Here is a 16,240-nt window from a genome sequence, read left to right as displayed (position 1 = left end):
GATCTCCGTCATTACCTTCGATTGTTTACTTTTAATGTATTATTGCACTATTCAGGGGACAAATATAAGGACCCCTGTTTAAGCTGTGGATGTTTTCCTGTCATCAGGACCTGCTAAGCAGGTCGCCCTTCAAGATTCGCAGATACCTTCCTCAAGAATGCTAATTTCAACTACTCTAATTGCAACTCTTAGATTTGATATTGGTAAATTACCGAGTTTAGTCAGCTTCTTTGATTATTCCAACCTAGAAACGAAAAAGTGTCCTTGTATTTCAGAATAATGACGTGTCAGTTAGAAAACATTTCCTTGTTGTTATCACAGGAATATCGACGAGTCAGTGAGCCGCGGAAGAAACCACGTATGCTACCGAGTACAAGGTAACCTACCACCTTTGAGGGAGCCCCATACACCCGTCCAGTATATGTCTGATGTTCACAGTGGTTCAAAAACTGCAGCCGCGACAGGTGGGATCCTTTGCACGGTCGGAGTTGAAATTGGTGTCGTCCAATATAATTGATCAAACGGCCCTCAAGTTGCCCTTTATTTTTTGCACAAATAATTGTCTCTTCTTTTCCGATTATGAAAGTTTCCGTAACTGGCCGTATTTTGTTGTCCTGTAGGAAGAGTGTAAGTCGGTTTACCAAAAAAACGGCTTTACATCCATTGTCTAATCTATAATTACCCTGCAATATAAATATTTTTCATCTCACCGTTTTAACTCCACCCCGCTATTTCAGTCGAAGGAAAGTATTGGTGGTGAATACAACACGTGACAGACATTTGGCCGATTTCCTGGATATTATCAGAAAGGACATCACGCCTGACCTCATAATATTTGTCCTAACATCGCCAGCAACAAATATATCGTCAAAGGTTTGAGCTTCCTTATACTTCAGTAACGTTTTGCTTCACGACAAGATTGGAAATGTACGCTGATTATAATAACCCTAATCATTAATAACTAATTTTAATTTTATTAAAACTTCCCCTTTCAGACTGTGAATGGCCGGAGGATATGAAGCAAGCTATGATAAAAAGAGCACATCAGAACAAAGACGAGTGGAGCGAGACTGGTATTCCTGCACTGTCCTTCTCCTCAGGTAGCTGGTCTCAATGTTTAAATAATTTGGAGTTTTTTATATGAAACTTTAATTTGTATTACTAATTTTGTTATATTATATTTATTGTATAACGGCAGAACGTCGTCTGCTAAGCAGCTGGATCCAGCCTATTATAAATTAGTGGCAAAATAAACTTGCTCTCCTTTATTCATTAAAGAAACGTTCTATAATTAAATGAACCCCTTGTTCAACTAATAAAAGCATTTTAACTAATATAGTAATAGGCGATTGCTCGCCCACTTATCCCTGTCATGGCCAAATTTCTAAGTTTGAAACGTTTTCTCAAACATTTCACAAAGCTTAAAGCAAATTAAAGTCATATATTAATAATTTCAATTTAAATTACTTTGATGTCGACCTCTCCTATTTATAAAGTGATTATGCAAAGCAAATAATTTTAAAAACGAAAATGAAGGGTACCTAATCGTATCCAGCCTTAACAACGAACAAATCTATTATTTAGGGATCATTTTCAATTTACATGGTAACTTAAGTCTTTACCACACTTAGGACATTAAGTCACCTCCTCGTCCTTGGTACTAAAAAACGGGTATTCCTAATTCTATTATTCGTCTATTACAATCGACATTATATAAAGTTTACTATTGCCCCATTCTAAATATTGCGCGGAATGAACAGAGAAGCAGAGACTCAGTTTCGGGGTAACTGGTCAAATGATGTTTAACCTTTCAAGATAGTTTCTTAGTAAAACAGATTGGAAAAATCAGGATTTTTACTGTATTCGGCAAGGCCTCCAACAGAAATTAAGTGAACTAAACCACTTTCCAAAATCCATACGTAATGTTCCAAAATACTATATAAAGAAATTTTAATTTTAGAATTAAAGTAAAATCGATTGAATAACTTTTGATAAAAGTATTTAAGAATTTTATAGCACTCGGGTTAAATCTCAATAACATAAAACAACGAAAAATATATTTTGGAAAAAAGTGTACAATCTGATAAAAATTTACAAATCTCGTAATTTATTCAAATCATGCCCAATCAAGAGGCGTATAATTGTTTGATGTCAATGTGACATGTTCTCAATACATTTACGATGAATATATCACCTCAAACGAATAACATCGTTAGTTTAAACTAAAGAGTAAGTTTGGCCACTCTGGATTACTTGCTCCACACTCGCTTTTCTTAACACTTGGCTTCAGACGATCCACTTTATCCATCTAATCTGATGGCACTAATTACGAGAATAACAGTTCAAATGTAATCCTGCTAAACTCCATTACACTGAAAGGGTGGGTTGTCTTGTGGGCAGCCCCGGGTCACTATCTCCAACTCCCACTCGCATTCCTCCTCCGGGCACTCCTCCCCTCCCACCCTCTTCCTCAACTCAGACTTCTGCTTCAGATGGCAGTTTACACTATCAGCTTGGTTCAGCGCGCACCTTTGTACAGCAGTTATTTCCTGTTCCTCACACTTCAACTCAGCACAGCGATAACCCTGGAACCAGCCTCCAAGGTCAAGGCCCCTGATTCAGCTATTGGGGTAGCTTTACCGTACCCTGAGGCCTGGTTCTCTTGTTGATTTGTCACAGTAAAAGGTGGTGCATATCAGGACACTGGCTCACTGACCCCTCCACTGCACACTCTTCAGTGAACATCATCCTCCAGTTGGTCCTGAAACCCTGGCGTCACTGTCGCCAACACAACCCAAACTCAGGTCACTTTATCCGGCCACATCCTCCACAAACTCCTCCCCACCTCCCAATTCTAACATGCCCAGACAGACCCCCCATCATAGCACCGTAGAAAGAGGACACGCTGCTTCGGAGGTGAAGTCCATGAACCTCACCTCGCAAGCCGCTCTGTCCTCTCAAACATCACCCCCACTCCCACATCCACCTCGCATCTTCTCTCCTCCAATGTTGTATCAAACCACCCCCTCTGGAACTCAATCCGCTGAGGTCCCACAAGATGTCATGGCCATGAGAGGGCGCTATACCAGATCCGTCGTGCACGTCGAATGTACCGTATATATACCAGCCTTGGCTGTAGTCAGTATTGACCAAAGAGTTAGCCGCCAGAACATGAGAACAAGCCAGATCATAGTTGCTTACAGCTCCGTGGAACTGTTCTAAAACCCCACCAGGGAAGACACTGCAGACATGGTACACCCCTGGTGGAGGAGGGAGGATGATGTTGTAGCGGGTGTAGAACACAACGCTCTCCCTCATACAATGCATGATCTTACACTCTATCTGACCTCCCCACTCCGCTGATGTTACAAACTTCATCTTACTTTTGTTTCTGAACTCTTGGATCTCATTTCCGTTTAGGTACCAGGTTATTGAGGAGGAGGGTATCCCGTCTCTGGTCAGCCCTGAATATAAAACCACTTCTTCATCCCACGAGGGTGTCATATCAACAGGTATATCGGACTGTAACACTATGGGTCGCTCCTCAGCTTGACACACATCATAATACGCCACATTCCGGTGTACCCCATCCAAACACATTGTCTCCCACATTGAACACTCGTTGAAAAACAGCTCGCACGTGTCCGTGCACAGAAGTTTTGGCTCGGATAAATGGCAGTCGAACACACACTCGCACTGGAACGTTCCCGTGTCGTAGTCAGGGAAACAAGTCTGTTGTTCGAAACAGTTAGAGTCAGCACAGAGGTCCCTTACATGAACCAGACTGGTAGCTATCTCCACCGGAAGGAGATCATCATCGTGGAACACAACGCACGTGTAAATTCCACCGTCCTCTGGTTGAGTGTTGCTGTACTTGCTGTACTTGCTGGAGGTTGATCGGCCGAACCCAAACCCAAATGAACGGTAGCTGTCCCTGAATTGCCTCAATTGTTCATCTGAAGGAACCTCCTCGTCGTGTATAGACGCCAGCTTATCACAATTCACACACCTCTATCTGTTTTACATGTGACTGTGAGATCGGTACCCGGTTCTATCCACACTTCGGACGGGAATGTTAACCGAGGCATTTACATAAATGCCAGCTGTAAGTCACTACAAGGAAAACTACACAAACTGCATTGGCACAAACACACAAATCGGTAAAATCTAATAATACCACCGAAGAAATCCTTGTTAGGCGAATGTTTGAAAACAGTTATCAAAACAACCCATAACAAAATTATCATTCCGAATCATCATGTTAGGTAATTGCATCGCGGCATAATAAGAACATGATATGCGAGCCAGGCTCAAAATACATGCTTTTAATTTTCTAGACAGTATAAAAGTATAAAATCATCCCTTACTAACGTGTGTTCCGTGGCGGGTTCGCAAGTGTTCGCTAATGACCCAAGAGTCCACCGATGAAGTTATTTGTTGATTTCTGAAGGGGCGATTGGATCGGATAATTAGATGTAACAATTAGGTTATGACTACTGCCAATCGATCTGGAAGGATTTTTAATTGAATGATCAATCTCTAAAATGTTAATAACTCTCTGCAGAAATGCAGGGAGCACTCGCAGAAAATGTTTTAAGGCAGTTCTCGAGAATCGAATTAAGGCAGGCATCAGCCGGCCACACTTTTTTAAAATTATAGGAAAATTGTCTCCATTTAAACCGACAAAAATTGTAATCACATACGATGAGCATAACATAATAAAATTTTAAAGTTGACTTCAGAATTCAGCCAGATCTAAAACACATTTTTCCTTAATCATCCACCGTGGTGTCTGCAGGTTGCTGCTGCGGGTAGAAGCACAGAATCCTGATATAACACGTTACACAGGCACTATGTATGGCCGGGTATTATTAAAATAGGGGCAGCCTAATATACATTAATCTAGCCTCCATTTCACTGTCTCGGGGATCAACCCCTGTCTGGAATATTTCATTTTAACGCAAATCACAATCTATTTCGCAGTTTCACGTAATTTCTCTCCGTATTGCCTTAGTTCACTTATTAAATCTCCTTTTTTTTCAGTTGAAGAAGGTGGTGGCGGCACATAGAGCAAACTAGCCCCGCTCCTCCAACTGCAGGAAACAGGATGTCCATGATAATCAGGAAGCTTACACCATGATTGGAGCCACGCTCCGTCCTTCATACCCACCTTTCTTTCTGGAGGATGGAATGGGTGGTGGAAATCAAGGAGAGTGCTCATAAAGCAAACTCTGCCTGACTTGTGACTAGTTTTCTGAGGACGCACCCATGGTTTATAACACTTATTTGACCTCATCATCACATCACTTTCTCGATTCGATTTTAGAGTAGCTAGAGGAAATTTTCACGGACTCTAAAGCTAGGCTGCAAGTGAAATTTTAATCGATTCCTTGTCAACTTTTTTTAGTGTTAGCCATGCCCATCAAAAGATTTGAAGGGCTCTAAGTCATATTTTTTTATTTTGCGTAAATGTTTTCAGACTTAATATCGGAGGGTAATTTATTAAGGTGTAGCAATTCGGTAAGATGAAATGTAAAGTCTATTATATCAGATTTTTTAATAATCTTCGGTAAAATGTTAAGATGTATAACGTGTTTGTTAATCTATACCTAATTTTTATATTCATTGTCTTTACAAAATATATGTGTGTCCATTTTCGTAAATTCGATAAACTTTAATGAGAAAAGAGATGGGATATACTGTGCGCCCTTCTTGGCTATTTATCAAGGCTTTCGGACGAGGTCTTAACATAACACTAACTCGGTTTAACTTGCTCTTTCACATTTCAACGTTGGAATTGGCACCCGCCAACGCCTAATCTTCAAGGAATTTATAAAGTATGCAAGGTGTAACGGTCATCCTTATTGAACGAATGATAAGGAAGTGCGATTAAGTTTTGGGCGACTTTCACCGCCGCTCTAATACGTTATAATTTTTCCGCTAACAAACGCATACAATTATTCACACAATCATTTATTTAAACTTACAGTAATTTAAATACAAACAAATTTATTTAACAATTCAGTCATTCAGATTCCATGGAATTTTAATAAAAGTAACACAGGTTATCATTTTAAAGACACACATGAATTGAAGGCAGCTATATTTTACATTTTACAGGTTCTCCAAATTGAGCATAACCCAGGCAGTCAGCAGAGTAAATCATTGCGGCGTATTGATGGTAGTGCAATTGATCTAAAAAAGCTATTATCTTTACCAAGTTCTAAGTGATATCACAGTTCTGTAATCTGGTTGCCATGGTACCTCAAACCCTGATCTTCCCCGGAAGAAGAGACGAGTTGGGTCGAGCCCGAGGAGGTGAACTTGAAGTCATCATCCTCACTATTGTAGCCTAAGCTTCTAAAATCCTCTCAGTCGCAGTCCGTTAGGTTGTCGCACTCGTCTGAAAAATTAGTTTTATTATACAGAGTTAAACTAAAAAAACTAACTAAACAGGAAATCTTAATTAATTTTACAGACCTACTTTGATAATAGCTAACTATGTATCATCAGTACTGTGAATGACCGCAGAAGCGTACACAATTTTTATTTTGTGGCCGTTTAAAAAAAAAGCTTTTGCTTCTCGGTGATGTTTAAACGTATTATATATGTCTTCATCTGTCGAATTGAAGATTGGCTGAGAAAACTGATAAAAGAATACTATCACTATCAGTCAGCCACAGCTTTCAAGCGACGCGAATGAAGCTACTCAAACCTAACATTGAAGGGTCAAATATTCGCTGTTGCGGCTCCTCATATTCCGACCACCTAGCTCCTTCATTAGTTCCTCTACTAGTATTGGCTAACGTGGAGCAGTCGCACTCCTGATCAAACATCATGGTTAGCTGTTAGCTGTAAAGTATGATAGTAACATCATGGTTACTGCAGTTAAGCTGTAAAGTAGGATAGTAACATCATAGGTTACTGTTAGCTGTAAAGAAGGATAGTCATTATGCAACTGCCCGGGGCCCCTTTACATTTAGAAAGCATCTCTCCGTTTAAAAATAAAATCTATAAATAAAAATATAAAATTATATCAACAATTTATAATAAATGATAAAGCGCGTGTCAGTTAAACTAAAGTATACAAAGTGCCCGTTGTAAGAATGTATCGGGAGTTGAACTGTCCTTGATTGATAATTGATAAGTGTAACGCCGTACGGATTGAATGCAGAAGTTGGAATGAAGGGGAAATAGCACTAATACAATAGGTATCTGGCCTAGAGGTCGTCACGTTTTATATTTCAACAGAATTGATCCCACTATCAGATCAGTATGAATCTCTGTCAAACTTTTGAGTGCGACTGCGTGCTTTTAAAATAAATATTGACGGACGTAAGGTCTACATTTCTTCAAATTCTAAATACATTGACCGGGAGAGACCCTGATAAAAATGCTGAAAAAATCTGGAATGTCACGGCGAAACCTATACCCGCATAGACAGAAATAGTGCAATCATTACCAACAAGTGGCAGTGCTAATGACTTCTGTCGCACAGAGAGGTCGTTTTCTTTCTTGCCAAAACTTTTCTGGTGTTCTTTCTTCTCACACACAATCACCAAAAATTAACTGCTTTACTTTGGAGCTTCTCATCTTCACAAATCATCATAACAAATTTAACTGGATGCTTTTTTGTATGAATCGTCACCAAAGTTGACGAGACTTCTTCTCTACTCCTACTACGAGGTTTTCGCTAAAATTGAACTGATTTCTTGTGGTGGCATCTTCAGGCAAAAACTGCAAGACTTACGCAAAACTGCAAGACTTAACCTTATTACCGGTTTTTCCTCATGACCACAAAATAACGTGGCGTTCGCAACAAAAAGGTGAGAATAAAAAAAAGCAAATGTGTGGGCCGACCTCTAGGGCTCCTTTATTCACAATTGTTATGCAGCGGCTTTGTCAATTGAGGGGGGACATATGAACCAAATTTGTGGTTGATTGCAACCAATGTTCATAACTACATTTGACTGATTTTGGTCTCGCCATTTTTCCGTATTAAATAATGATATTACCATGATCAAATGATGGTTATTATGAATCATAGTAATCCGGCAATTATATAATGCAAACCATAAAAACTAATAGTTAACTATTGAATAAAAATAGTTCAATCGCCGTTATCAGCCCACAAAAGTAGTAATCTACATGAACACCTTATCAGTAGTCGTTAGTTATGTAGTAATTTTATATAGCATTAAGTGTAAATAAAATTGTGGGTCCGGCAGATAATGAAATATTCCAATATCCATGGATATGAACTCGTATAACAATAAGACATAATCATCTTTGTCTTAATAAAAGGATATTATCTGGATCAGTCATCAGATGTAATGTGTAATGGTGTATGTTGGCAGTTTACGCACTGTAAACTGCAACTACAGCTAGTAGTTGGCTAGCTATACTTGATTGTGGTTGAAATGATCGCATAGCTGAAACAATAGTATGACTACATACTAGTGATTAAGCTCTTATGATAAATATTTACAACGGGCAAAAACTTGAACTCAAGAAATACAAACAGCACTGATGTCGTGAGCTGATGGGATTTAATATTCTATAATAGAAAAGGTTATGGAAGTTTATTGTTCTAAACATAAAGTATGGCCCTGTTGGTATTTCAGGAATTTGTCGGATCATTAATTATAACATTAGCTTGACTTTGAGTGAAGTATGTTTTTGGAGCACATTTGTGTAAGATTGCTGCCCTTGATTGTCTCAAGCTCCCTTTTATCTACTCTAACTCACCAAGGGCAAGTCGAATTATATTTTAGAAAAGCGAGCCTTAGAGGGAGCAGTCAAGCATTTTGTTTGGGGCCGTACTGAAGTTGCCTCACTTAATTGATATGTGTTCCGCGTACTGTCTGCTAGATATATAAAAAGATAAGATAAAATAAAAGATACGATATGATAAAATGCGATAGTAAAATAAAGATATAGGCAGAAAATAGGGGTCGAAACTCAACCCCTCAGTTATATGCTAAAATTCTGGCAAGTGTCACGATGAAGATAAGGATCAATTGAAAAATACAAATGGTTCGATAAGAAACCCAGTTAGTATTGACTGATAAAAACTGAGAGTGTACTTTTAATATTGTCTAAAAGTGTTGTTCTACTACCTGGTGAGAATTATACTGTTCCTCAATATTAGCAGGCGGATATCCATGATTAGAGTAGCGCCAGTGTTAACAGGGAGAGAGTCCATTCCACCGAGCATTTCACCGAACATTCCACCTGACATACCCCCCGGGTACACCTTGATTTATGGTTTTATGAACGGGAATCTATAGAACAATGTATTGGTATTGATATATTAGTAAGTCTGCCTTTACTAGGTCCGTGTTAGCTCTTACAAGTTGTTTCTTAGCCTACTTTTTATGTGTGCATTGCAATTAAACAGTTGTTATGTATAATCAAAATAATTGAAAACTCTTTGAACAATCATGCTAGAAAGCAGTGTTGAAGTGTGGGCTAATTAATAAATTAATTAATAATTAACTAAAACTCATCATGAACACCCCCAGTTTCCAGTCGCCACCTCCGCCTCCTCCAGAGAACCCAGGCGCTGACAATACCCGCTATCCACGATATAGCTGTTTGTAGTTACTGTGTTGTTACTGATAGTGACTTTGTTGTTATTGTTATTGTTATTATCGTAACCCTCCTCTCATCATATGCCACGCTCGCTGGGAGTAAGCCTCTATGATATCGTCGAAGGGAAGAGCGGAGAATCACGTGAGGCATGTGGTTATAACCGGTGTAAGGCGTGGTTCCGTAGGGTCTGGTGATATCATTAATTAAAATTAAATACTTATGATTAATTAATCATTAGAAACGTTTATCTACCAAAAAAATATTATTCAGAGCTTAATAATAACAAGCTTCATTTAACTTTTTGGAGCTTAATGAACTATCGATTTAATTGAGGAAAAAGTATCGAATTAATGAAAAACATTTGCCCAATACAAAGAATGTTCCCCCTGTACGTGTGTCACAAATTGTAGACATTGCATGAAACAACACCCCTGGCTAGTAGGTCACATTAGCACCGCTCATTCAGCAGCACATATACCACCTCAAACCCCGGTTATCTAAGCGTGATCACATGGGGCGTGATATAACGGATCCGACGAGTCAACGATATCTAACGAGGCGAAAGCTCCCATCTAACGATATTCGGTAAAGGCACAATTCTCTTCACTGTACTCTGTAAAAGACGTTGAAAATGTTGAGTTTTGCTTTTGAAATCATCGTAAACATTTTATCACGACTTATCCGCAGGGCGGTGGAAATATGATCCCTCAACAACGAATATAAGTTGATTAAAAACTTGCTTGATGTATTATATCCTGTGGACTCACTTTCTCCAGAATGACGACGTTATTTCGGTGTTGCTTACTTTAAATTAAATGTTAAAATTTGGATTTTTTCTGATTTTAAATTTGCTTGCGATGAACAAAACCGAATTATCTATTATTCCTTATAAAAATTTTATAGCTGGTATCAGTTTGTTAAGAAAGTTTGCGAAGATAAATTAATCAAATATCAAACACATGTTCCAATATTTGTCATGTGAAAGCTTAGTTTCTTAATATTATTATAACACCGCATAAGAATGGGTGCCTTCGGAAATAACACAGTATTGGAAAGATCATCTACTCAGGAACCAAGACTGACGAGATCATGAACTATGTTTGTGCAGGAGTCCTGATAGGCCTACATAGTGGTCGGACTTATAGGTGACCTTGCTCCTGATTCACTATAGCACTACAAGGATAAGCCGACCTTCCTGGATTCCGCAGACAACTCTTTTACATCTCCCATGCTCGACCCGTCTTTTTAACTTTCCAGCTGGAATCCTTGCTTCTTAGCATTCTTCTCAATGATCGAGATTTCACGCCAAAATAATAGTTTCCTCCCGATGGTGGGAAATACCTTGAATATATTGTAGGCATCCTGAGTTCAGTAGCACTGATATCCTTCGACACCTGTGTATTTGCTAAGCAGTACACAGTATATCCACTGGTCCATTTATGGACAATCCTTAACGAATACATTTAAACTGAAAAAGGGTATTGTAATGCAATTAAAAAAAAGCGTTCTTTCACTTGTTGTTTTGGCTCTGCAATCATATACGGACAATTGAACAGAAGCCCGGATGGATTCTCTATTCCATTATAGAAAAAACATATTATTCGGTGATGCTGTAACCACTGGTTCCATTCATCATAGTGGTGTTGTATTGTGGCCGGGCATTTATTTGGCCACCTGGATTAGGTTATTGGTACCAAACTGGAGAAATAAGAGGTCTCTGGAATGGTTAAGAGGTAATTTAAAGCTGGTAACTATCCATGGTGTTCTCAATATATTATAGCCCAGCATCTGTTTTGGCTGTTTTTCAGTAAACCTATGCAATGTTTGGACAAAACCAACATTAGTCGGAGTGTTTACATTTGGTTCTTCTCTGCACTTTTTGTTTCCACAGACTGGTAGCATGGGTCGGGCTGCTACATCTCATCATGAAAGGGGCATCAGGGAGATTGCGTTGGAAGGTGTTGAAGAGGATAGATAGACTATGGAAGAGTAAGGTAAAAAGATTATATCTTTGAAAAAACAATGTAAGAAATGAAACTGTTTATATTACGGTTCAGCCCCTTTCAACCTGATGAAGCAATGGTAGGCAAGCCACGACCTATGCTACCAGCCTGTGAACAATTTGTGCCAGAGAAGAACCAAATGTAAACACTCCGACTAATGTTGGTTAAGTCCAACATTGCTAGGTTTACTGAAAAACAGCAAAAGATGCCTGCGGCTATAAATATCTAAACACAAGGAAGTTTACCAGCTTAAATTCCCTCTTAAACATTCCAGCGAACCTTATTTCACCAGTTTTTGGTACAAAAAAAAAAGGTTGAAAAAAAAAAAAAAACAAAACCAATCCAGTGGCCAAATAAATGCCGCCACAATACAACACACTAAGGATTAATGAACCGTGGGGTATCTACAGCATCACCTGAAAACGTTTTTTTTCGATAATGAATAGAGAAACCACCGGGCCTTCTGTTCATTTGACCTATTGATGCAGCAGCAAACAACAATGAAAAGAACGCTTATTGCGATTACTATACCCATTATCAGTTTAAATGATTCTGTTAAGGATTGGTCCAAATGGACATTGGATCTTACTGTAATGCATAGCAACTATCACAGTGTCCGAAGATATCAGGACTACTGAACTCAGGATGCCTACAATATTCAAGGCTAATATTCCCACCACGGAAACTCATTATTTGGGAGAAATCTCCGATCATTGAGAAGAATATGTAAGAAGCAAGGATAACAGCTGGAAGTTAAAAAGACCGGTCGAGCGAGGGAGATGTAAAAGATATGTCTGTTAAACCAGGAAGGTCGTTATCTTGTAGTAGTGAATCAGAGCAAGTGCACTATAAGTCCCGACCACTATGTAGTGCTACAGGACTCCTGCACAAACAAGTTCATGATCTCGACAGTTCTTGGTTTCCTGTGTAGATGATCCTTTCCAACTACTGTGATATTTCCGAAGGCATCCATTTCATTGGGTGATAATAATAAATATTAAGATATCTAAGCTTTCACAGTGACAAATAATGGAACATGTTATGATATTTGATATTTTATCCTTCGCAAACTTTCTTAAACAAACTGTACCACTATAAAATATTTATAGGAATAAAGATAATTACGCTTTCTGTTCACAGCAAGCAAATTTAAAATCAGCAAATCAAAATTTTAACATTTAATTAAATGTAAGCAACACCGTGTGAAATAACTATCGTCATTCTGAAAAGTGAGACACATGAATAAGACATCAAGCGAAGATTTTAATCAACTTATATTCGATGTTGAGGGAACTTTTCACCGCCTCGGATAAGTCGTGTATATAAAATGTTTCACGAGATTCAAAAGCAAAACCAACCATTTCAACGTCTACAGAGTACGTGAAAAGCTGTGCCGAATATCTAGATGGGGAGCTTTTCGCACGTTAGATACCGTGACCGTCGTACAGTATCACGCCCATGTGATTCACGCTTAGATAACCCGGGGGGGGGTGGCGGGGGGTAGGAGGTGGGAATGGCTGTGGATGAGCGGTGTAATGTGACCAACAAGAAGAGTGTTGTCATGCAATTCTACAATATGTGGACCACACGTAACATGTGAACATCCTTGTATTGGGCAAATGTTTTCATAAATTCGTATACTTTTTCCTCAATTAACTCGATAGTTCATTAAGCGAAAAAGTGAATGAAGGCTTGTTATTATTAGCTCTGAATATATTTTTTGTTAGTTAACCGTTTCTATGAATAATTAATCAAATTAATTAATTATAATTAAATATATCACCAGACCCTACGACCACGCCTTACACCGGTATAACCACATGCCCTCACGTGAACTCTCCAGCACTCCCCTTCGACGATATCATAGACTTACTCCCAGCAGCAGTGCATATAAGAGAGGAGGGAACGATAATAACAATAACAAATAACAACAAAGTAACAACAACAGTAACTACAACGGCTATTACGTGATAGCGTATTTCAGCGTCCTGTGTTCACTGAGGAGGCGGAGTGGGACTGGAACTGGGGGTGTTCATGATGAGTTTAGTTATATTGCTCTGTTAAATAATTAGTGAATTAGCCAACACTTCCAACACTGTCTAGCATGAATGTTCAAAGAGTGTTTCAATTATTTTGATTATACAATAACACACTGTCTTTAATGCAATGCACACAAAAAGTAGGTAAGAAACAACTTTTAAAGTAACACTGACCCTATAAAGGCAGACTACTAATATATCATACCAATACCAATAGTTTATAGTCCCGTACATAAAACCATTAAATCAAGGTGTACCCCGGGGTAGTCAGGTGGAAGTTCGGTGGAATGTCCTGAGGAAATGGACTCTCTCCCTGTAACCTGGGTACTCTAATCCCTTGAAATCCCGCTGCTAATAATTGGAGGAACAGTATTATCTCACCAGGTTAGAACAAACACTTATAGAACAATATTAAAAGTCACTCTCAGTTTTATCATCAAATAATAACTGGGTATCTTACGAAACCATTAGTATTTTTCATTGAACCTTAACTTCATCAGTGACAACTTGCCAGCATTTTAGCCAAAAAACTGAGGATGAGTTTTCGCCCCTATTTTTCGTTCTACTTATTATTACTACGCATTTTATCATAATCTTATCTTTTATTATATCTTATTCTTTTATCAAATCTTAGCAGACAGTACGCGGGAACACATATCAATACAGGGGCAACTTCAGTACGGCAAACAAAATGCCTGACCTGCACCCCACTCAGGCTCGCTTTTAAAAAATATAATTCGACTTGCGCTTTGTTGAGTTTAGTGTAGATAAAAGGAGCAGAGACAATCAAGGGACAGCAATCTTACACAAATGTGCTCAAAACATACATCACTCAAAGTCAAGCTATGTATAAATATGAGCCACAAATTCCTGAAAATACCAAACAGGTGCCAAACTTTAAGTTTAAGAACAATAAACATCCATAACCTTTTCTTTATAGAAAATTAATTCCCTCATCTCAGACTCATGCCTGTTTGTTTTCTTGAGTCAAGGTTTCGACGTTTTGTAAATATATATCATAAGAAGCTTAATCAACTAGTCTGTAGTCATACTACTTGTTTTCAGCTATGCGATTCATTTTCAACCACAAATCAAGTATAGCAACTACTAGCTGTAGTTTGCAGTTTACAGTGTAAACTGCCACTACACAATTACACATTACATCGATACTGATCCAGATAATAACTTAAATATTTACAAATATGATTATGTCTTATAGTATTACGGTTCATATCCCATGGATATTGAATATTTCATTATCTGGGCACAATTATTATTCACATAACTAGCTATAATAAAAATTACTACATAACTCACGACTACTGTTTAAGTAGTTCAAGTAGATTACCTACTTTTGTGGGCTGATAACGTCGATTGAACTATTTTTTTTATCAATAGTTAACTATTAAGTTTTTTATGAAATTGATTAATAAAATATGCCCGGATACTATGATCATAATACCATCATTGATCATGTAATATCCATTATTTAATCGAAATGGCGAGACAAATCAGTCAAAAATGTAGTTTTGAACATTGGTTGCAATCACCCCAAATTTGGTTCTCAGTCCCCCACAATGAATCAAAGCCCCCGGTGCAATCAATTGTGATAAATGAGCCCTCGAGTCGGCACACATTTGCATTTTTATTCTCACCTTTTTGTTGGAACGCTACGTTATTTTGTGTCAGAGAAAAACCGGTAGTCTTGCAGTATTTGGTAAGTCTTGCAGTTTGCTGAGATGCACCAAAAGAAATCAGTCAATTTTAGCGAAAAACCAGGTAGAGAAGAAGTCTTGGACAACTTTGTGACCGATTCATCAAAAAGATCATTAAATTTGTATATATATTGCTGAAGAAGCTCCAAAGAAAGCAGTTAAATTTTGGTGAAGTGGTGAGAAGAAACCAGCCAAGATTTAGCAAGAAAACGACTCGTCTCTTCTGCCGACAGAAGTCATCGCACTGCCTTGGTTGGTAATGATTGCCTATTCTGTCTATGCGGGTATAGTTTCGCGTACATTCCAGATTTTCAGCATTTTTAATCAAGGGCCGGTCATGTTATTTAAGAATAGAAGAAAAGTAGACCATTACGCCCGTCAATAATTATTTTAAACACTGCAGTCCGACACTCAAAAGTTTGACAGAGATCATACTGAACAGAAAAGTGATCACTTCTGATGAAATTAAACGTGACGAACCTCTAGGCCAGAATCCTATTTGTATTAGTGCTAATATCCCCCTTCAATCTCACTTCTGATTCCATCCGTACGGCGTACACCTATCACTATCAAACAAGGCAGTTCAACTCCGATACATTCATACAACGGGCACTTTGTATACATTAAGTGAACTGACACCGTTTTATCAATTATAAATGTTGAATATAATTTTTTATAATTTTATTATTGTTTTTATTGTAAACGGAGAGATGTTTCTCAAAGGTAAAAGTGCCCCGGCTAGTTGAATAATGACTATCCCTACCTTACAGCTAACATAACCATGAAGTTACTATCCTACTATACACTAATGGGCAGTAACCATGATGTTACTATCCTACTTTACAGCTAACAGTAACCATGGTGTTTTGACTCAGGAGTGACGTGCTTC

At 38.3% G+C, this 16,240-nt stretch overlaps 1 long non-coding RNA gene across 1 annotated transcript in view; it reads left to right on the top strand.

Annotated features, from left to right (window-relative positions):
• The first annotated feature begins 740 nt into the window (after nucleotides 1–740).
• Nucleotides 741–16,240, top strand: part of LOC134821108 (uncharacterized) — a 40,103-nt gene continuing 24,603 nt past the window's right edge. Inside the window, exons 1-2 of the long non-coding RNA XR_010160974.1 lie at nucleotides 741–873; nucleotides 996–1,100. This is a non-coding gene — a long non-coding RNA (uncharacterized LOC134821108). The remainder of the gene's footprint in view (nucleotides 874–995; nucleotides 1,101–16,240) is intronic.

This window comes from Bolinopsis microptera, chromosome 9, assembly GCF_026151205.1.
Source record: "Bolinopsis microptera isolate Bmic1 chromosome 9, MBARI_Bmic_1.0, whole genome shotgun sequence".
NCBI lineage: Eukaryota > Metazoa > Ctenophora > Tentaculata > Lobata > Bolinopsidae > Bolinopsis > Bolinopsis microptera.
This window is presented reverse-complemented; position numbering and strand designations above follow the sequence as displayed.